General features: G+C 41.4%; 1 protein-coding gene across 9 annotated transcripts in view; it reads right to left on the minus strand.

The window, feature by feature from the left end:
- VTI1A (vesicle transport through interaction with t-SNAREs 1A) overlaps positions 1 to 27008 on the minus strand; it is a 1055694-nt gene that overhangs the window by 840324 nt on the left and 188362 nt on the right. The window lies entirely within an intron of this gene.

The raw sequence follows: 27008 nt of genomic DNA on the forward strand, positions 1-27008 counted from the left end.
ACCAGAGGCAGGAAGTACCAGGTGAAAATGAGAAAGTTACACCTCAACAGTATACACCTGTGGTAGTTACATGTTGCCGTGAGTACTGTGCAATGGCACTACAATACAAGCATATATCACTACCCCCCCTATGTGTTGGTGCATCTAGGTCAGATTTCTAAAGAGCAAAATGTTATGCCACAAAGTGTAACAAACAACATGGCTAACATATCCATTTTCATGAGCTCAACATATCTACGGTGAAAATTCTGTTCTGTTTACTTTCATATAGTACAGAATACTTGCTCAGTTATTGCATGTTGTTTAACTAAATTAAGGTGACTCCATATTTAAGTAAACCCTGATAATATAATCTTTTTATTTTGTACATCAACCAGGAATGGAAAAAAGGCGTCAAAAGCTCCACAAATCATCTCAGCTCGGCTCTGTTTAGCAACAGGAAAATCAGAGACTTAATAGGTGCTGCTCAGAAGCCTGGTCCAACCAATCCTTCATTCCAAGAACAATTGTGAAAACTGGCGCAGTAGCTTGGTTTGCTCCCTTGCACCATGAAGACCCACATCGCAATCGTGTTTATTAGGGGCAAAGCACCTACCAGTGCGTCAACTAGCAAATCCGTGTAATGTAATGTCAGAGTGTAACTGTCTGAATAGGTATGGCTTGAAAATACTGTTAAGTGCTGAGTCTGGCACTGTCCCAATTACACCCTGTTCCTTTGTAAACTGGAACCAACTGGATGCTACACACATGCAGTACCTCCTGATTGCCATGCTGCGGTCACAATCTTCCCTGTATTTCTCTGCTGCTCCATGACCTTAGATTCTGGTGACATTTCATAATAAAAGTAAAATAAATTCTGACATAGGTTATGTGGAGCAATACGGTCTACTGTGGATTGAGAAGGCCCAGCTTGAGCGCCTGGAAATTAATTCCTCTTGTGTGCAACCATTCCTTATCTACTGAATGCGTGAGAGTTAAGAAAGAACACAAGCGCAGGCAGTTGAGAAACTGGCATACACCACCTCAGTGCAGTGTTCCCTCACCCTGCAACCTTGCCTCTTGGGCAATATAGGCTGGCCCAAGGGGCGTAAGATAGCACAGAAATACCTCCAGCTTGAGCTGGTCCTCCCTGCCGCAGGGTTACCATAACATGGATGGGTCAGCGTGCTCCGGAGCCTCAGAGATGGTATAGGGACGTTAAAGAATGGGCACTAGCGGAAGAGATTCACATGAATCACAGCAGGAGGGATGTAAAAGTTGGGGAAGAACAAATGGAGAGCAATGGGAGACAGGTTTCTAGCTAGTGGGGGTGTTACAGCGAGTGATCCATCTACTGGCTCAGAAAATTAATCTTTAAGGGGTCTTGGGACAGGAAGGAGATGTGACACACGATTTGGACAAGATGGCTGTATTGTGTTGTATACATCGTTATATTGGACCTCTGCAGACAGCTGTTGTTGCATGAACTGCTGTGATTCTATTCTCTTCCTGCCACTCTGGATGTTGTGGCAAATGCTCTTTGCTGCATTGTTGAGCTCACTGTATTCACAAATAACGTTTTTAAAAATAAATAAATAAAAGACACGAGTCCACATAGTGCCCTTTATTTGATGTAAATGGTTGGGCTAACAATGTGGTGAGCCATGCCAATATGACAATAGCACATCTCTTCAAAATAGAAGTGGTATCGTGGGTTGGGTACGTTAAGGGGTTGAATGACATGGCAAGGTCACATTGCTTCTGACTACCTCCTCAAAAAGTTTAAAGGCGAGGTCATCTGGGGCTAGAAAGACAACGTAAAATTAGCCCACTCCTCACAATATACTTGCTGCTGGCATGGGATCATATATGCCTTAGGAATATCCACTGGCCTACAGCAATTTCACAACCCCATTTAAAAAAATGTTTTAATTATGAAGAAGGGCCCATTAAGGCCTTCGGATTCATTGGGATGTCTTTCCACTTCCATACCAAATCTGTTTGGTGTGGTTCAAAACAATGAAAGTGAGGGAAACTAAAGCTATGGGAAAGACTGAATCAAAAAATATTTTTATTTTACCACAGATTATTGTTGCAGTTTTATGTAGTAAAGATACAAAAAAAGTGATAGAGAAAATAACTGAATTAATGTCAGTCACTGGTAATTACTCTGGGTCGCATCTCCATCCATCATGCCACCTCAGTTTGGACCCAGCCATAAGCAAATCAGTCTGAACCCTGCTCCACTGGGAACAGTAGTGCCTGAACTGCTGGCCAGATCCTTCCTACCTGGAACGCAAGCAACCCAGGACTATTTTGTCCTAGTTAAGGGTTATCAACCAGGTGTAACTTGGTTCCAGTAACAGTGTGCACAGAGCCACGCCTGGGCATACTTGTTCCATGTAGGGCGACACATTAAAGTAGACAAAAAAAGTGATGGAAGGAATGCTTGAATTAATGTCAGCAACTGATAATTACTTGGGGGGGGGGGGGGGGGGGGGAGTGGTCGCATCCATTTCCACTCTTATTTTGCACACCATTCCACCTCAGTTTGGACCCAGCCATGTGCAGATCAGTCTTGACTCTGCTCCAACAAGCAACGTCTACCCCGAATTGCCAAGCCAGATCCTTCCTGAATCAGAACACAAGAAACCTAAGGCTCGTCTGATGAGCCTTAACAGGATGGGTCCAAATTGAAGTGGCATGATGTGCAAATAAGGCACAGGGCCGGAGGCAAAACTGATAAACCAATTGCAAGGCAAGTAAACAGCATGTCTATTAGAGGGTCACAATCCTGTTAATTGCTGTGATCACTAAAAGTTCAAATGTAGCACCCCAATCAAAGCAATCTCATCTTTAACAATTGCCCGTTTTTTGAGCCACATACAAATGTGAAGGTAGTCAAAGTGTGCACTACCATTTTTATAATTCATATAAAACGTGCTCACTTTTGGTAAAGGCGCATCAAAAGAGTCCTATTAACAGTGCCGATTTTTCTCGGCTTACGTTAATATCTCACTTACACTGCTTGGTAAGTAAGCCCCAAATGGCTCACAACAGGCCCATGCAAATTATATTTTTCCAGAACTCAGCATCTATAAGCATACCGAACAGTGTGTGCCCTTTTGCTAATAGGGAAACGTTAATACAGAAATACTTTTCATATGACTATACATTGCACACTTCTGGCTTTGCTAAGTGCTGTAAAGGCAGCTGTAATTATGAGCAAATTTAATGGCACCTAATTTACCGATCTCAGAAGAATGGAAGGCTGAGCCTGTCTTGCCAGTACTTAAACACTTGATCTCCAGATTACTTCACATGTTCACAGTGAACATTAACTTACAGAGCCATTTTGTGACTTTACCAGGTCACATCACAAAAATAACGTGTACACTTTAGTGAGATAGTAACGTCCTGGCAGGGATTCCAAATGAGTCCTGTTGAATATTTTAAGGGAAAGTCAATTTTGGTGGTACAATTCTCAAGTAAGCAGGAGTTAAGATTTTCAAGGACCGTCTGAAATACTTGCTAGCCATCTTTTTATCATGTTCTTACAAAATGTATGATTAATAATTTTCAATAAAAATAAATCAATATCACTCAGTCGAGCTGGGAAGAATGTCTACCGGTTAACAAAGAGTGTTAGGCCCTATATATCTAAAGTTTGAAATCTTATGTTCTTTTGAGCATTGTTTTACGGTACTATATATAAGGGTTTGAAGCCTTGTAGCTGCCATTTAATGGTGTTTGATGTGCAATATAAATAATAAAATAGTTTGCAGAGCAAGAGCTAAAGTCATGCCAGCTTGATGCATATGCACCACAGGCTCCGCCTCATATGCAAATATTGGCTCTCACAGAGATGCAGATGGGCCCAGGTTTGTTCGGAGGGGCTCTAAAAACTAAAAAAAAAAAAAAAACACCAGTCACTATACTATGGTAATAAACGTGCATTACAGGTCTGCCCTGCACATCAAAGACCCTATAAAAGTCTGAAAAGTCAAAATTGTAAGAGAGGCCAGCAAACAACAACAATGGCAATAGTCTAACCAAAAAGAAAGTTCAGCAGAGTTCAGGCAAACTGAACACAGCTGATGAACTGATTTATGTGTCTGGCATAATGCCTTCAAGTTGACATCAAATGGCCACAGTACTGAAAAGTGATGTCACCGAAGTACTCACTACATGGACATGGTGGCCGGCTAAAAGGCCGAGGCCAGCAATCTGGTAGCATTCTGATAAGTAGGGAACAACCTAATGGGCCATCAAAAACATAAGTTCTATTTCCAAACAAAACACCAGTACAGCTGATAAACAACCAGACTTCGACATAATGCCTTCGATTAAATTCAGTTAGCACTCAAGGCCATCCCATCTACAACATTAAGACAGTGAAAGGTCCTCTCCCGTCTGTGCCCGGTCTTGAAGAAACAGAAGGGAGCACCTCGCTAAGATGAAAATACATAATGAGCTTGGGACACACTGACCGAAAAACAATCCTTATTAAACTAAACGTAGGGCTCTGAAGATGACACAGCCAGCAGCTCGCTTACTCTGCAAACAGTACAGTTTCCAAGGATGTAAACAGTGCCTCTTGGCACTCACTGAAAACCTGTACAAGATTATTGCCGCAGCTGGAAGGAACTCTCCTATCACATGCTCAAATTCAACATATTATATCCAATACTGTTTGTCATTGCTATAATTTATTAAAGAGTGACCACTTGGGAGGCTAGATAACCTCATGCAGTCAGTGCCTTAGTATCAATACATTTACACATCACAGCCACAGTAAATAAGGAACAATTTTATCTCCTCAGTTATTGTGTCCATTCAGAAAATCAGTGTGAAAACCACCGCAAAAACAAGTTACACCAATGAGAGCATTCCAACAGGATGATGCGTTTGTAACAACCACTTAGAGTTCTCAAGACAGTCCAATTTAACAACATATAGTCATTCTTTTGTTTGTTACTCATCTGTGTCAATTACGTTTTGGCCCTTAATAAGGGTGCACAGGTCTCATCAGGACTACTAGGACATGGGGGAATCTATCTATATATTCACTAAAAAAAGACCAAGGTTACAGGGACATTATAATTAGGTTCAGATTTCACACACACAAAACCACAGAAATTCACCAATTTTTGTTTACTTATCTCAAGAAACACTAACTCGTGCCTTAAGGTAACTATGACACTCCCCCACCATGCACAGCTTTCTCATCAATAATTTCATTGCAAATTTTGCAGTGATATTATCAATATCATCATTGAAGATGTTATGACTGATGAAATATGTGGGGTAATTAGCATGGCAAGGGCGAGAGTTATGGGTACCTTGGGGCACAAGATAGGTTCTTGAGATAAGTATAACTGCTGAATCTCTATGTTTTTTTGTGCCAACAATTTAAAACTGTCTGAATTGTCCCTGTTACCTTTGTTTTTTTTAGTAAATTTCTAAGTTTTTAAAATTCTATTTCTTAACTATAACATCCCTGTAAACTTTGTTTTGTCAGTGATTTTCTAGCGTTTTAAAAAGTAAAGTAATGTTTAACTCCCATACGTTAATCCAACTGCCCTGCAGCCAGCTCCCAGCATGAAGCCAACCCCATGCTGGCCGTGCATGGTGGGAGGATTGGCCGAGCCTGGCCCCTGCCGTAGGGCATGGCCTACGGCCAGGCACTGCAGCCAACCCTCCGCATGCAGCCTATCACATGCTGTGGATCTGTGAGTGGGTGTGTAAGTGGCTGTATAGGTGTGTAAGTGGGTGTGTGTGAATGGCTGTGGTGGTCTGAGAGTGTGTGTGTGGGTGGTATTGTGGGTCTGTGAGTGGGTGTTTTGGAGGTTTTGTGGGTCTGTGGGTGTCTGAGTATGTATGTGAGTGTGTTGTGTGGGTGAGTGTGTTGTGTGGGAAAGTGAGTGTGTGTTGTGTGGGAAAGTGAGTGTGTGTTGTGTGGGAATGTGAGTGTGAGTGTGTGGTTGTGTCGCTGGGTGAGTGGTTGGGTGGGTTAAACCCTGCTATTCTATTTTACAATCTTCAATATTCATACTAAATGATTACCGCATTGATTGCAACACCCTATTTCTTTATTCCTACATATTCAAAATGTACGTTTATTATTTACTCCAAAATGTGTTCAAGTGAAATTTATTCGCTTGTGGCAAGAGCCTATATTCTGTGGATCCCAATTACATATGTTTCCTTAACTCCAAAAGTCTTATATTAACGCTTACCAGAGAAAATAAATCTTAATTAGGTTAGACTTAAAACACATACTATGCCAAAATCAATAAAACTATAAGGCATCTTGTAAAAAAAAACAATAAAAAAATAATTCAAAGTTCAGTTATACTCTTGTCCTCAATTTTATGTTCCGTAAAGGCACCGTGTGTAGTCCCTCGAGATATCAGGCATTACCTAGACATGTGTACACTTCCTCATTCCGTGTGGTTCCACTGTATCCAAATCCAATATGAACCGTGTTGCCAATTTCCGGAGTTCTTTTTCTCTATCCACCCTCTCCTATTCTTGGGGACCTGTGCTAGGCAGCTACATCGTAAATCAGTGGGATTACTCTGATTAACCTTTTTAAAGCGGACGAGCTACAGGGGAACTCCAATCATTGTTTGTAATCGCTCTAATATATTGTAATAGGCGTTTGTGGACTGACACGATCACACTTCCTACATAAGATTTCTCACATGGGCACCTAAGTGTATATATAAAACAAAGCTAGTCCTGCAGGTAATGATACCCTTGATTTTGATAGTTCTTTCATATGGAGTCCTAATGTTAGACATATTATCTCCATATTTACAGGCTTTACAATGTGTACTTTTGGTAAAGCCATCTTTAGGGATTAGCAATGTTTTTTTTTAATGTTATGTTCGCATGTCACCTTTCACCAAGTGATCTCGTAATTACTTTGATTTCCTGTATGTTATCTGGTGACAATTCTGTACTGATGGGCCTATAATAAGATCTTCTTTGATAAGGTGCTAGTGCTTATTTAAGATGCCTCACACTCTCTGATGTTTCAGATTATATGTAGTAATGAATCTATAATGCTGTTTCTTTTGTTTCTTCCTCTTAGATTTAGAGACATCAAACAGAACAGTCTCTCTTCTTTGTGCCCCTACTCTCTTAGAGGCTGTTGTGAGAATAGAATATGATTACCCTTGAAGCTGAAAACGTTCTATCACCTGTGCTTCTACTACATCATAATCCTGCTCTATACTAGACACTTTCCTGGCTCTGAAAAATTCTCCAAATGGGATACTTTTCATTAAAGGGGTCAGATGAAAGCTATTGGCATGGAGAATGTGGGTTTTCTGTAAATTGTAGTCTCCAACCTTTCTTCCCCAAACCTTAATTCTACGTCCAAAAATTCAATTGCGGTATTGCTCATATTGCCTACAACTTGCAAATTAAGATCATTCTTATTAATTTCAGAACTTCCTCCTCCGTGCCTTTCCATGGCACAAAGAGGTCATCAATAAACCGCAACCACTCTACAATATGTTTAGACCAGTGATCCATTGCATGGCCCCGAGCACTTGCTCTTTCCACAAGCCCAAATGCAAATTAGCCTAACTGGGGGTGAAGCAGGTGTCCATGGCTGTACCGCAGCGCTGTTGAAACATCTCATTGGTAAAGAGAAAAATATTCTTTGTGAGGCACCACTGCATAATTTCCAAAAGCATTTCATTATGTGCTGCAAACCTTATGGGTCTCATTCTCAAGTAGTGTTGTGTAGCATTCAGCCCATCCTTATGCTGGTATACAAAGTGGACACATCAAGGGTCATTAAGAGCATATCATCTTCCCATTTTAAGTAAAATATATGTTTTAAAAAATCAGTGGTATCCTGAAAATATGAAGGATGTGTTGCTACAATTGGATTCCAGAAGTCATCTATATATTTCAATACATTTTCAAAAATACTTTCCTGAGCTGTAATTATAGGTCTACCTGGAGGTGTATTTTCTGTTTTATGTATCTTAGGTATTAAATAAAATACTGGCAACTTGGGATGCTCCTGCCTTAAAAAAATTGTACTCATCCCAGCTCAGAAGTTCCCGTTCTCTCTAATGATCCAGTCTGTCCTTGAATCCCTCTTTAACTTGTAAATGTTCCTCCATGGAAATATGTTGATAACACTCTATATCACTTAACTGAGAATATGCTTCTATAAGATATTTCTCCTTGTCCCAGAGTACAATGTTTCCTCCTTTGCCTGAGAGTTTTACTATTACGTTCTCCATTTTCTCAAGTTTGTCCAAGGTTTTAAATATCTTATACCAATTGTTTTCTTCTTAGCCAACACAAAATTCAGATCTCTTAAGTCTCTTATCAGATTTTCAGAAAACACATCTATATTATCTTTTGGAATCTGTGATATTTGGATTTAGGGCAAAAAGGAGTATTTCCTTCTGCTTGTGTATCTATCATAGCCAAATGTTCATCCCAGCGTATAGACGACAATTCCTGGGTTGTCTCTGGGTTTGCCTTTTCTTCCAATTCCAAAAGTTCTCTCATCAAGTCAATATCTGATACCAAAAGGTTGGATGTACTCTGTCTCCCTGATTAGTTTTAATTTGAATTTACATCCCATCGGGATGTAGGAGGCAGATAAAATAGTCCATTTGAGCTTCAAAACATTGGGAGTCTCCTGCCTAAATCGGGTCTATTGGCATGTATGGTTGTACTGCCACTGCCTCTTCCTTCTGCCCTCACTGGTCTGTTATACTGCCTCAGCCTCGCTTGCCTGCCCTGACTGGTTGGTTTGTTGCCACTGCCCCCTTTACCTTGGCCTCCATGGCCCGTTGTGTTGCCACAGCTTCTCCTGCTTGCCCAGCGTGGTCAACTTGTTGCCTTTTCACCCTTCCGCCTGCTCTCAATTATCCAAGTCTGTGCCCCTGACATCTGCCTCCCCAGAGTATTCTTATGAACAAGAAGATTGCTAACATTCTATCTTTATTACAAAAGTGTGGTATGCCTAACGTCATCTTCATGTAATAAAAACGGTAATACATAAAACATTTCCTTTAGAAATTATAAAAATTAGATGGTCTTATTCCCATAGAAATTATTGTTAGTGCACTAAAAAACGAAAATAGTGACATATTTTCTGAGTTCTCAAATAGCGAGAAAGCACTTTAAATTATTTGCTATCTTGATGTTTTTTATCCAGTTGATCCCTTGATTATATGTTACACTTAGGGGAGAGAATGTGGTGTTACGACCAGAGATGCAGACTTTGCAACTGGGGAATCAAGGTGGAGTTTTGGCGTCTGCTCGGCATCCTGTGATTCTGGCCAAATCACGTATTCCTTTTGGGCTTTAGGCATTGGGAGATTGTTTCCTTGTGGAATGTAACTAATGCTCATGTAAAGCACTCCAATACCTGCGGGTGAAGTCTGTGCTATATGTTAAACTGAAAAAAACACAAAGAAAATAAGTGTTTTGCACACTTCTGTCCTGTCATTGGGCTATATTTAAGTGATATTTGTGCTATATTTGGGCTCTTTTTCTCTGGCGGCCATCTTAGGAGGCTTATTTGTTATGAAGTTCCCTAATCTCCTTGTGTATTGCTGTATCCTCAGTTGAAAATGCTTTCATTTTTCTATTTTGATTCCATCAAGATGGTGGTTAAATGTGCCCCACTTTTGGCATAAATTCATACATTTGAACACTGTAGTAAACTGCTGATCACCAGGGAGTTAACTGGCAGTTTGCTGTTGGTGTTGAATGTGCATGTTTAATTCCACATGTCAGAATGTTTTAATGAAATAGAAGAGGAAGATACTTGGGAACTCACGTAGAATATGTCCTAATTTTTCTTTCTACAGCACTGATCATATTTTCTATGAGTAAATGAACCCCCTCATTTTGTTCCTTTTTGAATTTACTGTTTTAAGTTTTACAAGTTTGATTCAAACAAGATTGCTTCGGGTGTGCCACACTTTTATCGCAAGTATGACTGTTAGCACTCTAGTTGTTCTTTAGAACACTCTGGGAGGCTGCAACTGACAGACTGCTCTCCAAGGACAGGTTTTACTTCATTCTCATATGGCTGAGAAAGAAATTGTGAATTTACAGAAAATATGCTCTCATTTTAGCTTCTGGAGCACCTTCCATAACCTCTATCAGAAAATCATGAGAGAACAAACATGATTCATATAATCCCAGCAGAAGGCTTTTTCACAGGGTAAAATCAAATAGCAACAAATGATTCATATTGTAACTAAAACCTGTTATTACGCTTTATATACAAGTCTTCTTTCTGTGACCCTCAAAACCTGCCATTCACTACAACGCATTTCAAAGGGTGCTATCATGAACATTGATCCCAAGATGGCTGCAAGCACTTTTATGTTGAAGTGCTGACAGTCAGATCTCATCATGAGATCTGTGATTAGGATCTGCCCAGATATCTTAATTTTTTTTTAAATATTGTGAAAACTACTCAACAAATTTACACAAAATCACCAAAAGCAAGCTTTCTGGACCAAGAGCTAGTTTTCTGCCAAATTTGGTGTAATTCCCTTCAGCGATTCAGGCTGTATCTTGTTCAAAATCCTGATGGGAATTAGCAAAGGAAACACACTTTTTGCGACCTCCCCCCTCTTTTTCTCAGCCTGTGCTCGACGAATCACCCCAAAACTAACCATGCACAATAAGACACAGTACACTTTTGGGGGGAAAATTTCATGAAGATTTGTCAAACTGTGCCAAGTTACATGCACATCACTAAACGCTTTTCCTATGGAAACTAGGTACTAAATATAACTAACTACTGGTGTATCTATCTACATGTGTACATATATATATATATATATGTGTATATATATATATATATATATATAAAATATTTAAAAAAACAGTGCAATTCAATCACACACCAAAGGGCTGCACAATATCCAAACAGGCTCGTGAAATGTAGAATCGAAAAACACTTGTATATAATATCATCGGCTCCAATTTATTGAAAGAGTTCAAATGCAGGTTGATATCACACCGCATAAAAAAATATAATGAGTGAATGGCACATATAAAAAGTCTCCAAAGTGCCCGCAAAGAACAAACACACGCTGTCCCAACCAAATGTCAACGCGTTTTCGGCAATAGCCTTCAACTGGATATATATATGCATATATTCATATATAGATAGGCCCTGTGTCCAACTCGAGACCCAGCCATGCACAGTTTTCTCATCCATATTACTGCAAATGATGCAGTGATATTATCAATGATGTCATATAAGATGTCACAACTGAAGTAATATGTGGGGGGTTATTACCAGTGCATGGTGAAGGCGCAAGTTATAGTTACCTTAGGCCAAGAGTTATAGTTATAGTTACCAACCAGCGAATTTCTTTGTTTTTTAACATAGTCTTAATTGTTTTTCGCAAAAGAGAGAACAAACCAGCATAAATCTTCCACAACTCTGTAGACACCAATTAAGTAGAACAATGTCAGCACGCAGGAAGTTGGCAGCAGGGCTTAGAGGATTCAATTTTTTTAAATAAAAAAAGGGCAAGGGAGATACGGAATTCTGTCTGTGTCACCCCCTTTCTCCCCCCCTCTAGTCTGTGAGGTCAGCACATTGTAAAGTGTGCTGCTATCCCAGGTTGCCAATCACAGGCAGAGGAAGGAATAGGAAAGCTCTCCCTCCACTCCAGTGGGGAAAAAAGCCCAAAAAAGACCTCCCAACATTCAAGGGATGCCTCATTGGAAAGGGAAGAGCCTCCCCATTCCAATGAGGCATTCTTGAAAAAGTTACCTAGCAGTAGATCGTGGGCACGCCAGGAAACTAACTAGACACCAGGGAAACTTATCAGAAGGGTCTGCCCTCGTGATGCCTCCCTCTCCACCGCCCCCGGGAACCTAAGGATATAGTTTTCACCCTGAGGAAGTTAATATTGTTTTTTGATTTATTTGTTAAAAAAAAGAAAGAAAAAAAAGAAAGAGGTTCACTTGGGGTGTCGGCCCTCGAGGTGAACGGATCGACCCCCCTTGGTGGCACAAAGTAAAAAAAAGAAATGTTTTTTTCCAAAAGGGGGCACAATTGTGCTCCCTGGGAAGTAAAAAACTTTTTGTTTTTTTAATGTGAAGTAGTTATGGGAGGCTCAACCCTCGTGACAGGGCTGACCTCCTGTTGGGCCCATGTTTTTTTTTTGGGCGGGGGGGGGGGGGATATGTGTTTTTCCTGAGGGCCAACTACAGCTCCCAGAGAAAACACACATTTCCAATAAATATAAAAGAGATATAGCAGAGGGTCGCCCCTGAAGGCATGGACTAATCCTCTTCGGGCCCTATTGTTTTATTTGATTTTTTATAAATGTTTGTTTTTTCACTGGTGGGATGATTGTGCGCCCTCGAATGGGGAACACACAAAATAACGAAGTAAAACTATCACAAAAGTGTTGCATAATTTGCCTTTTCTTGTTGCATAATGTAGTCAATCCAGTTGCAGAGTTGGGTGCTCTCCCACCGTTTAACTCCAGTGACCGTGATGATAGCATTGTGTATATTAACAATGAGCAAACCTGCGCACAAAAATGCAGGGACTATTATGTGAATGTGCACTTCTTGAGTGCAAAGGTATATGTTTGGCTTCGGAATCTTAGTTTTATACTGAAAAGGGTCCAGCAGTTCCACCTACAATAAAGTTTTGCATAAGCCATGGCAAAAGTATGCTGTGGTACTGGGTATGTGGCAAGGTGAAGTGATACTGTGCTTTTTTGTCTTTTGTTTAGTGTCATTGGAGAACCTGTAGATTCAGGAAAGAAGATAATTATTTACTGTTGCACACATCTCACAAGTATACACCAACAAACTGACTCAGAACAACACGTCTGCCTTCTACGTGCAACAGTGTTTTAGAAGCCTGGTTTTAGCCAGTAGAGAGATTGTGTTCCAGTGGATGGCTGCTGCCCAGGCCCTAACTCAGTTTGGGGAGGACAGCTCTTAGGCAGGATCAGAGACTGAGACAGCAAAAACGGAGACAGCATCTGAGGGACAGGAAAATGGCGCAGAATCTGGAAGTGATTTTCAGTCAGTGGAGTTCCATCAGTCGACTCATCTTCCAGCGATTCTAAGGGACATAATGATGGGGGTCTTGCTGTTCCTTCGCAAACACAGTCTGTGCAGTGGGGCAACCGCAGCAGATTAGATCAACCAGAGAGTAGGCAAGTGAGGTGGCAAGCACAGACAGACTGCTCTCTTGGAAGCCCATCAATTTAGTTCAGCCCCAAATTCCACCTTCACTGGTGACACTGGATGTACTGTTGATACAGTCAAGTTTTTGCAATTGACTACGTCCATCTCTTTTTTGGATGTTGACTTCCTTGAGCAAATTAGTGGGCAAACAAACTTGTGTGCCAAACAATTTCTGAAGGAGCCTGGAGGCACTCTAGGCCCTCATTCTAGCACACACAAGTGGACTCCCACTTCACTTGAGGATCTGAATATATTTTTGGGCCTTACACTCAAAATAGGGTTAGTGCACAAACCAACCTTGCAGTCCGCCTGGTCTACTCGCATGGTTTGGGTAACCCCTATCTTCGCACCGTACATTAGCAGAGATTATTTTTTGCTATTGCAGCATTTCAATGACAATTCTGCTGCATTGGCTTAAAACAAAGGGTGAAATGGAAACTCTGGTGTTCACTTATGTATCACACACAAATGCAACATTAGTATTTGTCTATAATGCGATTCCCTCAATACACTCTAAGGCTTATGATACAACAAAAAAGTCCTTAAGCACACAAAGTTTGTACAAAGTCCAATGAAAATTGCTTCACAAGTCTCAAACTTCAGTGTTATCACATGTCCAATCTTTATTGCTCCACTGCCAACACGTTAGATAGATGCATTCAACATGAAAGCCACCACCCTGTGACATGATACATATGTCCACATTAGACGCAATGTGTGACGTTTGTGGAAACCCATGCATAGACAAGTAATATACATAATCAGTGGACAGTTACTGCACATAGGTGCAAAGTATATTTAAGAACATATCATGCATGGTGTGGGTCACAAATATGCTTCCAACCCAACTACCCCTAAAGTAAAATCAGGCTATATATGCAGAAAGTCATATAACACCTTCAAAAATTACATGCGCTCTAAGTGCTCTCCATCTAAATAAATGCAGTGCAAACCAATTTTTAGACCCTAATTAAAATCCAACCATGCAGCATAAAATACCTTATGCACGTTGCACGTATCTGAAATCCCCAAAAAATCAAGTTTCTATCAAAACCAAATCTAAAGGGTCATCCCCATTCCCCACCACCTGATAGTAATCGGCTCATACCTCATCAAAATAAAACCATCACAAGTCAGTTCCGAACATATTTGAAGCAGCTTGAATATTAGTCAAGCTATAACTGTCAGATATATCACAGAAACACATTGTAGTACATCCTCTAAGTGTTGTTACCGCCACAGTAAATCTTTACTCTCAACAATTACTTTGCATTCCTACGCAATTATATATTTCAGTTCTAAGTCTCACAATATGTGTGTGAGTGATTGCGGTGAGTACACCGTGCAATATCAGCATCCTTTGCAGATGCCATTTTCCTCCCTAATTATAAGCATGAACGGACAATGGTCCTACTACTACAGCTTCACACTTCATGGTATTAACTGCTATAGGGTATTTTGTATCTCTAGAATTTAATACCCTCATGTGTTCACCAAGTCTCTCAGAGTCTAACTGTAATCCCCACTTATACAGGATTACATTTGCAGTTAAGAACATACACATCAAATTTCGTACCACAGTTAATGTTTGTATGAATTTCAAATTCATCATCATTCCCGTTACTAAAGCATTTGTTCTTGTCCAGAGCCCATCTGCACTTCCCGCAGAACCCTAGAGTTTGTTGTGTCAGCCAACTCAAGTGTGTGGCTGTCTCAGGTAACTGGGGTTCAGAATGGTCTTTAGGGCCTACCTCTATGGAAGGTAATGTCAGGTTTATCTGAAATAAATTCATTTTAGCATTATACCAAATCACAGTATATGCCAATGCCTCTGAAGACATCTGCGGAATCTGTGTGAGCTTCACCTGTAGTTAGTAATCAGTCATACTTTAATTGATTCAGCAGTACCCTGTTTGTTAGCAACAAGTGTACGTTCCTGATCTACCTTCAAAATCCTGTTTCTAGCTCAGTGAACAGTATGAATATCAAAGACACAATGGAAATCTCACTTCCATATCTAGATGACATTCCTCAAATTCATACTCATAGCTACAATTGCGTCTGGCCCACACCATTTCCCCGAAATGGATAGCATTTAACTGGCATGTGGGATGTGAACTAGTTGCATGCAAGATTGTTACAGGAAGCTGGCTTGCAATATAACCTACTATTGACCCTGTTGTCCTTAATCTAAAGTTCAATATCAAAAAAGACAATTTGTTGAGTATGTATATATGAGTATGTAAACTGCATGTTAGAGTCATTTGTATTCATATACTGCTGCATTATCCCGGGACCATCCAGATCATGACAGGTTATCTTGAAATTCAGACTGCTATCAACCATGGTTTACAGGTTTATATATTCCTGGAAAGAATATAGCCATCGATGTGTTCTTGATCCGGTTCAAATGACAACTGCAGTTCAGGCAGTACATTGTGAGCAAATGAGCTCGCTATGGCATCAGGTTGTACATGCTGTGTCAGAGCTCTACTTTCTATGAATACAGCTTGACAGTGTATGGAGGGAGGGACTCCACTCTAAACACTGTAGGTTGCCCTCTCATGCTTGGAGTCACAGAAAGATTGTATGGGAGTACAGTTTGTTGTAGCTGCAAATGATTCCAACAGGAGCTTGTCTGTAAGAAGCTCCAGAAATCCCAGAGCAATGTGTTGTATTATAACCAACTGCTTGCAGTCAAGTTCTCTGATATGCCCAATGATAACGTGCTCACCAAAATTCATGATGAGTGCACATACCCCACAGGAACTGTCAGATTAACTGAGCAGTCTGGTGTACATTGCAGACTCTGGCTTGAAGCATTCTTGCACCTATTGCTTACCGGGTGCCTTATTGAAGGACCTACGATTCCATGGTTTCTAGGTAACTTTATTCAGATGACGTTTTTTGTGATGAGACCCGAAGACTAACCATAGGTCAAAACGTCAACATCCCCTCCCTAAGTTGCTTTCAAAACATTTTATGATTTGCCAGGAGAAACAATACATGAACAGACAGGATCTTTGGTTATGTTAGTTTGATAAAATCCTATGCAATCTTGGGATCTGTTCAGTGTCTTGTTCTATGTTGCTGTATACATGCTTGTTCACTGTCTGAGCACTGCGTCATCTGCACTAACTTGGATATATAATGAAATGTATACTGTTCTTATATTAAAGCTGTGGAAACAATCGTCATAGAAGATATTGTGTCCTGTACCCTTTTACAATAACATTGGTTATGATACCAGTTACAAATTGATTTTTCACACTTCCAAAGCAAAAGTAGATGAGTCAGTGAATGAGTTCCACAGGACATTTGTCTGGCTTACTATTTTAGGGAACTTAAGAAGTATTCCACAACATGTTTGTCTTAGTTTCAAAAGTATATTTGCTCACTCAGTTCGAGGAATGAGGCCTCCAAGGCATACTTACACACCACCAACTTGCATTCACAAACTGGAAAGAGTTGGATTTTGCACAATGAGCGCGCTGAGGATGTTCTCTTGAGGGTCGAGTAGCTAGCAACGAAAGGCGTTAAGTAGAAGTTCACTTGGCAAGTATACAGGATCGGTGAGGACTCTGATGAGACCAGATACATGAACATGTAAGAAAAGCTTGGGCTAGGTGTGTTTTCCTAGGAATATTGCTTAGTTAGGAGGCAGATAGTAAAAGTAGTACAGATACACGTGCCATCTTCACTTACGGATTCAAATCCACTGGTGCTGCACTCACCCCAATACTGAATTACTCCCTCACTCAACTAAGCAGATGGCCCCATACCATACATAACTCAGCAGGCAGCCTCCTCCCTCAACATGCCAACAGGCAAACACCCAGCACCTGAAACAGCTTCATTGACTCCCAATCCACAGCTTTTTTCAAACTCCTGAAACATACATTCAAAGTCGTATAGAGCACTAGTCCAGCATACATCAATACCACCTCAGATTTCAGAAACCTTCCAGATGCTTTTGCTCAGCATAGGCAGCACCAGAACAAGAATAGACTTCTCGCAGTTAGCTCCAAAAGGGTGGAATGACCTGCTTCTATACATATGCCCCAACTCTAAAATTAGTGCATTCCGCAAGAAGCTGAACACTTGGCTCTTCAACTAGGTTACTCCATGGATCAGTCCTGACCTCTCTTGCGTAGGCAACAGGATACCTTCTTTTACAAACAAATCATAACATTGCAGAGAACTCTGCACCCAACGCTACATGTATGGATAAAATGTTTGTTGTGCTTGCCATGTTCATCCTCTGTCAGAACTTAGTATATGTTCAGTTTACTGTAGGATGTGCATTACAGTCACAGAACTGCACATAACAGTGGACGTGACATATGCTATGTTCTCACTGACTAACCTGTGTGTCAAAAACGACAATGCTTCATAGTTTATGACATTCTCTTTATGGACCTTGGGCAGATATCCTGGCATGTTTGCCTTAGTTTCAAAGGTAGATATGCTCACTCAGATTGAGGAATGAGGCTTCTGAGGCATACTCCTACACCCACAAACTGGAAGGAGTTGGATTTACCACAGTAAGTGCACTAAAAAGACGCACTTACGATGAGTGTTCCTGAGCCTCATGTGGCTGTCAATTGAGCCATTAGTAAAGGTTCATTAGGCGTGTGTTTGGTAATGTTCAGAATAGATGTGGTTACTTGACAGGTGGTAAAAATGTAGTCAAACAGTTTTTCCATTTGAGAAGGTTGTGGATGCATAAACTGTCAAAAAGTCTGGACATAAATGGGGATTCCGCCATGTGATGTATGAATGTGATGGGCCCTTGCATGGCGGCCTTATGGTGATGTGATTACCCTGATCTGTTGGATTGGGCCTGCCGCCGGCAGTATAAAAGTCTGGTGTGTGGTGCATGAATGGTGGGTGAATGGACCATAAAGCGGTGCCTTGAGGTGGCTTTATGGCTCATCTTCAGTAGTCTTCGTTTCTATATTCAGATAATTTGATAAGCATTTGTGCTGTGAAGCTAGAGGTGCTAAAAAGGACCACTGTAAGTGGTGGATTAACTTAAAAAATTTGTACCAAATTTTATCTGTGGCGGTAAGGATACTTCGTAGCTGTGGCAATAATGGTCTAGTCGCCAGATATATACATGGACGGAGCACTGGTGTAACCGTGGGGAAGACTACTCCATCAGTTGCATGGTTGCAGCCCTTTCATGTCCCAACTGAGTAAAGGCCATCTGTGGCTGACCTCTGTGACCGCCCAGACATACAGATCAGTTTCACTGCCCATCACCACCTGGAAAACCATGATGGTAAGGGACAGTGATAACTCACATGGTGAGAGGGGCTTTTTCAAAAAGAAAATTTTGCTTTTAAGAATTAAAAAACAAATAGATGGACCGCTCTGTCATGTTGACGGAGCAGTGCGTCAAACGTAAAATGGCACTGTCATTTCAGCGGCTCCTGTCAACGTTTTTGAATGGACTGCCAGTTTGGCGTCATTTCTAAATCTGGCATGAGTAGTCTCAGCAAGACAGACATTAAGTCCTCTGGTAGGGTAACGGAGTCTTCTTTGTCAGCCAATATGTAAATATGACCCTCACTGAGAATTATATATATATATATATATATATATATATATATATATATATATATATATATATATCCTACCACCCTGAGTTCCCACACAACTCCTGATAACAATGGTGCACTATTTGTGTAGGTGGGCCAAGAGAAAACGACACAAAAGATCATAAATTGCTATGCTGAGAAATAAGCAATGGGGGAGGTGCCGTATATGGGGCCATGCTGTAGTGCCACTCATGCAAACCTATGAACCCCAGACATTTTTGAAAACAAGACAACAAGGGAAGTCCAGGGTGGTGTGCATTACACAACCTGTGTGGCTAGGCCTAGTGTCCACTACAGGAATAGCTCAACCCATTGTCAATGAGAGCCCTTACCAGGGAACCCCCTTTGGCCTTGGTTTGATCTGTTTCTGTCACAGACACTAGGCTTAGCCACACAAGTGAGGAACCGTTTTATCAGGAAACGCTGGGTGGATGGAAGTTTGTGGATCCCAGCAAACTGCAGAACTTTCGAGAACAGAAATGTGAGGAAAATGTGTTTTTTCAGTCAAAGTTAAAGTAATTCTGCGCAAAAAAAATATAGCAAGAGCCACGCAAGTCACTCCATAGTTGATACCCCTAGGTGTCTAGTTTTCCGAAAATGTACATGTTTACGAGGCTTCCCTAGCTGCCGGCTGAGCTAGGGTCCAATATCTACAGCTACGCACATAGGGGAAATAAAGTACAGTTTTCAGTGGAAAAAAGTGATGCGTCCATGTTGAATTTATGGGCCATTTTCTGATGCAGGCACTAGGCCTACTCACACAACTAAGGTACCATTTTTATATGGAGACTTGGGGGTGGGAGGTGATGCCAAGTGAAAGGACGTTTGTGGCTCTTTGCAGATTCCAGAACTTTCCGTTACAGAAATTAGAGGAAAATTTGTTTTTTAATCAAAGTTTGAGGTGTGCAAGAAATTCTGGGTAAAAAGAAAACCTGGAGACAGCCACACAACTCACCCCTCCTTGGATGTCCCTAGGTGTCTAGTTTTCAGAAGTGTACAGGTTTGCTAGGTATCCCTAGGTGCCGACTGAGCAAGGGTCCAAAATGAAGAGCTGCCTACTTTGGGGGGGAAAAACAGTCAATTTTCAAGTGAAGAGTTCAGGTTGTTTTTTTTTTGCCCATTTGCTGTCGCAGGCAATAAGCCTACATACACAAGTGAGGTACCATTTTTATTGGAAGACTTGTGGGGGGCGTAGAATAGCAGAACATTTGTTATTACCAATTGGATTTTGCTGCAATTTTACCTTTCCACTGTAAGCCAGTATAGAAGAAAGAAGACATTTTGAATAATACCCTGTAAATAATATGCTAACGCTGGCACCCACAAATTCAGAGATGTACAAATGGCCACTGCTCCTAAACTATATATCTTGTGCCCATTTCAGAAATACATAGGTTTCCTTAATACTCATTTTTTTACTGTACATGTTGCACTATATGAATTGGTCTATAGTCGATACACAAAGAAATACCATCGGACAGTGCAGGCAATAAGCCTACATACACAAGTGAGGTACCATTTTTATTGGAAGACTTGTGGGGGGCGTAGAATAGCAGAACATTTGTTATTACCAATTGGATTTTGCTGCAATTTTACCTTTCCACTGTAAGCCAGTATAGAAGAAAGAAGACATTTTGAATAATACCCTGTAAATAATATGCTAACGCTGGCACCCACAAATTCAGAGATGTACAAATGGCCACTGCTCCTAAACTATATATCTTGTGCCCATTTCAGAAATACATAGGTTTCCTTAATACTCATTTTTTACTGTACATGTTGCACTATATGAATTGGTCTATAGTCGATACACAAAGAAATACCATCGGACAGTGCAGCTCCGATGTTGGCTATGGGTACCCTCAGATTCTTAGAGAACCTACAAACCCTATAGATCCCTGCAACCAGATGAGTCCAGCCTACATAGAAGTATATTGACTTTGTAAATCGGCAAACATGAAAAAAAGTTGCAGATGAAAATGTCATAAATAGCTATGTTTGTCCTACTTATTTTTTATATTTCTTTATTTCAACAGTCATTTTCCTTGTGAAAACATTGAGGGATCTACACATATGACCCCTTGCTGTATACAGAATTTTGTCTACTTTTCAGAAATCTATAGCTTACCTGGATCACCCGTGGGTTTCACAATGGTTTCAATCTCATACTGAAAGAAGGTTGAGTACACAAAAAATGAAAAATTGGCTACCTCTTTGAAAAATGCCAAAACTATGTTAAAAAAATTAGTTTTTGTTTTATACAGTTCTGCATGTTCCTGTGACTATAGTACAGCAAACCATTAATTGAAGCCATTTTTAGAAAAAAAGATAGCCCCTTTTACCTGGTGCATTTTTTTCCTATGCTTGTCAAAAAACTCAAAATTGTGCTACATTTTGATTATTTTCTTGCCACCCTCCATAGGAATCCTCAAACACTGGGTACCTCTGGAATCCCTAGGATGTTGAAAACAAAATGAAGCAAATCTGGCATCAATAGCATATGTGGGGGAAAAAAGGTACGGGCCCTAGGCACAAACTACCCCAAATAGTCAAAAAAGCGCTCGGCAGGAGGGGCTAGGGGCGGCCCAGCAGCTAAGGGGTTTAACTATGTCGGTTTATTTTTACTTCATTTTTATTATTACATTTTCGGGGTGCAAAATGTGACAATAAATGGATATTACTTATACTTTTAAGGAAAGAACAAAACAAATTTCTCATAGCCTATTTTTTAAACTTTTTCACCCATAAAAATGGAATCATAGAAACAACAACATAAAAGTAATGTATTTAATGTGAAACGTCTTTAGGCCACATAAAATGCAATCAGCCCCTAGGTGGCACTGCAATCCCAGCTATAGAGCAAAAGCTGGAAAATTATTTTTAAAAATATAGTAAGTTCCCCTGGGGTCATTGAAGGCATAGTTTCAATAATCCATGAGAACTACGCTTTTTTTCCCTAGTGTTGCTGGGAGGGCTGCAGAACTTCCTACAGTCCAACCATAACATTAACAAAAAATGCTGATGTCACTGGACCTTCTAGGGACATCACCAAAAAAACCCAAATATAAGCAAGTAGCCATATCAGCATTACGGTGCGCTACTTGAAGGAGTAGCGAAAAATAAATGAACAACTTTGGCCGCTCATTATAATTCAGTTTAGCATTTTTTATTTTCTTTCCCTGTTTTTTTTTTTGTTATAAAGGGGGGTCATTGACGGCTCCCTGCAGGCAGCCCTATGGGCCACGCAGGAGAAAGTGTTTTTAATTTTTTTTTAAGTGATACCCCTGTGTCCACCCCAGGCACCATAGAACTCTGCGGCACCGCTGGCGCTCTCTTTTTTTTCTTTTGTTTAATTAAAAAGTGGCATGCTCTGGTGTCCACTTGGGGCACGCCACTGCTATTCTTGCCATTTTAATTCCCTACAGGAAACCCAAAGCCATTTATTTTTGGGGCCACGCTGGCATTGCCTTTTTTTTTTTAAAAAAGTTGTTTTTTTTTAAATGTAAAGTGCCATGCCCCGGTGCCCACTTGGGGCACTCCATAGCAGGGCCCTTGTTGGTGGCAGCAGGGCCCTTGTTGGTGGCTGCAGGGCCCTTGTTGGTGGCTGCAGGGAAGGCCCATGGCCTCCACAGAACTGCTGGCTTCCCTGCTTGCACCCACTGTGGGTGCAGCAAGAGCCAGCATTGCTCCAACCCTGCGGGAGCAGTTTTCTTTTATCCCCATAGGGTGGGAGCAATAAAAGCATTTCACTGCCTGAGAGTGTGGGCAGTGAAATGCTTTGTCCTCTCACCAGGCGGGGGAGTTTTGTGCCTGGTGAGAGAACTGTACCACTTTCCCGGCTCACGCTCGCAGGCAGGGAAACAGACAGTCTCCCAGGGATTGGGGATCATAGGACACAGTCACTGAGCCGTCCCTGGGGCATTGAGTCTCCAGGATCTCCTGGAGGCTCGAGGAGGTGGACCACGTGCCCCCTCCCCTTTAATTAACTCATCGGCCTGGTGCATGGGATCCCCAGAGCCTCCTAGAGGCTTGGGGAGGGGGTTGTGCACTCCCTCCCCCTAAAATTCAAACAGTGGGCCAGGGGAGGTGTGGGGGAGGTTTTAATAGAAATGTACGGGAGCCAGTGTTTTTTTCTTAATTTTGATTTAACCACAGATTTGTGGCAATTTTTTTTTAAAAAGCACTATTAAAACCTCCCCCATTTCCACCCCCCGGCCATGGCCAGGAGAGGCACGGGATGTTTTTACCACAAATGTGGGGTAAAACATTTAAAAACAAGTTTCTGGTGTCAGATGGGGCCGACCGGGACTCCCACCAGCAGGCCTAGGGGGTCAGGGTATCCCTACCCTGCACCAATACGTCTTTTTTTTAAACCTTTTTTTCTTAGGACCCAGGGCTGAGTCCTAAGTCCTAAGATGCCCACCACTATGTCCTGGTTGAGGTAAAGCCAGTCAATCAGACATGAGGATGAGATCTGTTGGCTCCATGGATCCTTTGCAGCGTGATCTATACAAGTTTTTTTTAAACTACAAATGGCTTTACACAAACACAAAAATCACTCTTTCTGGGCTAAGATCTAGCTTTCTGTCAAATTTGGTGTAAATCCGTTCAGCACTTTGGGCTGTAGAAGTGTTTAAATCTCCTTTGGAAAAATGAATGGGGAAAACATGTTTTCTTGCCCTCTGCTTGAGGGATCACCCCAACACTTTCCAAGTGCCAACTAGTCAAAATGTAGCACTTTTCTGGAACGTTTTGTTCAGCTTTGTCAAATAGGGTCAAAGTTATAAGCAACAAAAATGGCATTGGCGACTGCCTATGGTATGTATGTGTGTGTGTATATATATATATATATATATATATATATATATATATATATATATATATATATATATATCGCATCTTTCTTCAGCTATTAGCTAGTACACAAGGCCACTGGAATTATGCAGTTGTGCTGCTGTGGTGCTTTTCACAGACGTATAGATTTGGCACATTTGCCACATAATCCATCACCTGGCCATAATCTGCAGATTTTACCGAAAAATGTATTTCTAGCTCCCTGTCCAAAGTTACTAAAAATACTGCGTGCTGCGCAGTGGAAGGCCCTTTGTAAAGTTGGACTGATCAACTTTCTGTTGCTTACTGCTGTATGTGGGTGTTACACTGGTACTAATGAGGTGCAATGAATACTCATACAGTATTGGCATGTTTAAAAATAAAAAAAGAATGAAGTAATAATGTTTTCAAAATGTACTACATTATGCTGCGCAATTTTCCTTTTTTACCGCATTATTTCCTCAACCCTGCTGCATAATTTTGCCCTCTTTAGCCGCATAGTTCCAGTGGCTATGACTATAAGTGTCAGCATTCTTTTCTTTTACAAGGTGTATATCCACATACAGTAGTCAGACGTTAATTTTATTGCAAGGGGCTACTATGGTACTGTAAAAAAAAAAATACATATTTTTGCTTTTATCCTATGTTTATTTTTCCATATTGCTGACATTCCAATAGCTCCCACAAAATAAAGTTTGACGAAAAAAACATGAAAAAACAAAGCAAGCATTGACAAAGCAGAAAGGCTGACAGATAATGCCAGACCTATTGGTTTTGCCTGTGTTTGTTATAACATCATGTACTCTGAAGGCCTGACAAAGCTAAAAAAATACAGTATGTACAAAATCTCGACTGAACTTGACAAAATTGGATTACATCAACGGCCCTCAAAAACCTTCTTTATGGCATCAGTTTTCCACATTCAAAAAACAGGATGGTCTGGTACCCAATTATTTACAGATAAGAGTCCCCCCCTATATACTCAAATGGATCAAGCTATCAGGCAAAGTAAACCTCAAGACTCAAGCCAGGATAAACTGCAGGAAGCACTGAGGTGGGGGAGGGCTGATGGGGTGGAGGGGATGATCCCCCAAGTTGACTGACCTCTAGAACCTGCTATGCCTCTCTAGTCTGGTTCTGTTCATGAAAAAAAGACAAAAAAGTAGTGTCTCCAAAGAAGCTTTTTCATCCTCTTAGAAACCTCTAGGACTACTCCATCCACCCTCAAAGACAGGGTCCTACTAAGTGCAAGCTGACAATCACTGAAACTCACATTAGATAACCGCATCAGGTGATTCCCATCCCAGCCCAGGATAATCGGAGTCAGGACAATGATTATTCACTATTTTTCATTCAGTAATAGCACTACAAAGTGGCACCTATTCCATGCCTACATTTTCAAAAACATTATATATATATATCTAGGGACGTATTTTAAACATGCCAAAGCATACAAATTCACCATTATAGTTTGAGTTATCTCACTCAACTAGAACTCGTACCCTACGGTACCAATAACTCGCGCCCTACCATGCACAGTTTTTTCATCAAAAATTTTAATTCAAATATTACGTTACTATTATTAATGATGTTATCAAAGATGTCAAGAGTGCCGTAATTAGCAATGTATGGCAAGGGTGTGAGTTATAGTTACCTTGGGGTACGAGTTACAGTTACTTGACATAACTAACTATAACTGGCACATTTGTATGGGTTGGTACGCTTGAAATATGAGCCTAACTAAAACATTCCTGTAGCCTTTCTTTTTTTAAGTCAATTTCTTTGTTTTTTTAAATTTTATATCTTAACTGTAACATCCCTGTAACCTTTGTTTTTTTTCAGTGAATTTCAATGTTTTTTATGTTTTTTTACGTACAGTATATTTTCATTACTATACGTTAATCCAACCACAGTCGCGCACAGCCTTTGGCCATGCTTGGTGGCGGTTGGCCACGGTCAACCCCTATAAGCTCCCAACCTTGCGCTGTGCACGTCATTCGCCTGTGACCGGCAGGGGTTGTTCTCAAGGCCTGGCCTGCAGAAAGTCTCTGTGGCTAGCCCCCCTAACCATCCAATCCTACTCTGCACACGGCCCTTTGGCCCTGCATGGCGGGAGTTGGCAGCAGCCTGCCTCTCTTGGTTTGAGAATTGGTGTAAGAGGGTGTATATGGGGTTGAAAGTGGCTGTGAGAGTCTCTGGGTGTGACAGTGTGTGTGCATCAGTGTCTTAGTGAGTGTGTGACTGAGTGGGTCAGTGAGTGGGTGCGTAAGGGTCTTAGTGGGTGAATGAGTGAGAGAGAGAGAGAGAGAGAGAGAGAGAGAGAGAGAGAGAGAGAGAGAGAGAGAGAGAGAGAGAAAGAGTTTTTTAGGCTTTGATATATGATATACTTTGAATGATATATTTCTGCACAAATTGAAAATACAAATGTATTTCTAAATTTACAATACTAAGATCACCTTTCAGTATGAGCCTTAAACATTTGAAGTTGAAAAGAAATTAAAGGAGGGAAATTACTACAGCTGGAGTTTGCACCTTCACCATTATGCTACAATTTTATTTTTAGCTATATTCTTTGCCCTTTACGGGCTATCTGGGACCACGGGTTAACCTCAACTGCTCCCTCACGGTCCGATTGCTCCAGCAAGCAAGGAGCTGGTTGCTGGAGCAATGTTGCCATCTGTCTCCCTTGCATGCAGAGATGTGTGCGGGGAAGACAGATGAAAACTCCGCCTTCTGACAGTGGGACCTGTTTCATAGGTCCCGCTGTCAGAAGGCAGGCTTTGTTTGCCGTGACTTGATGGCAGCTGTCAAAGCTGCAACCAAGCCACAGCAAACAGCTATGTCCTGGGGTGGGCAACCTGGGACACAGCAGGAGCCAGCCCTACGAGGTGTCGGTCCCCAGGGCCATCAGTGGCTCCTCCAGGGGGTTCGTGCAGCCCCCCATCAACATGGAAGGCACCCCATGGAGAGGGTGGTGCCCAGGGCATGGGGGTCCTAAACAGACCCCTTTCATTTTTTTTTATTATAGTCCCGGGGAGGGAGGTGGTAGTGCCAGGGAATGTAGGACAGCTGCACAGCCCCCTCCCTCCCACATAATATTTGTATACAGCCTCGAGGAGGTGGTGGTGGTCCCCGGGGCAGTGTGGGGCGAGGTGCACAGCGGCACACCCTCATAATATTTATATACAGCCCAGGGCAACTGGTGGGAAGCGGGAGGCACGGGGCCCCTGCATATCAGTTATAAGCCCCAGGGAAATGGTAGTCCCCAGGGTGGTGGGAGGGGGCCAGGTGGCCCCCTGCATTACAATCTAATGGCCCCGGGATCGGGTCCTTCCTGAGGCTTTTCAATAATAAAGCAGGGGA

The sequence above is a fragment of the Pleurodeles waltl genome, chromosome 6 (assembly GCF_031143425.1).
Source record: "Pleurodeles waltl isolate 20211129_DDA chromosome 6, aPleWal1.hap1.20221129, whole genome shotgun sequence".
NCBI lineage: Eukaryota > Metazoa > Chordata > Amphibia > Caudata > Salamandridae > Pleurodeles > Pleurodeles waltl.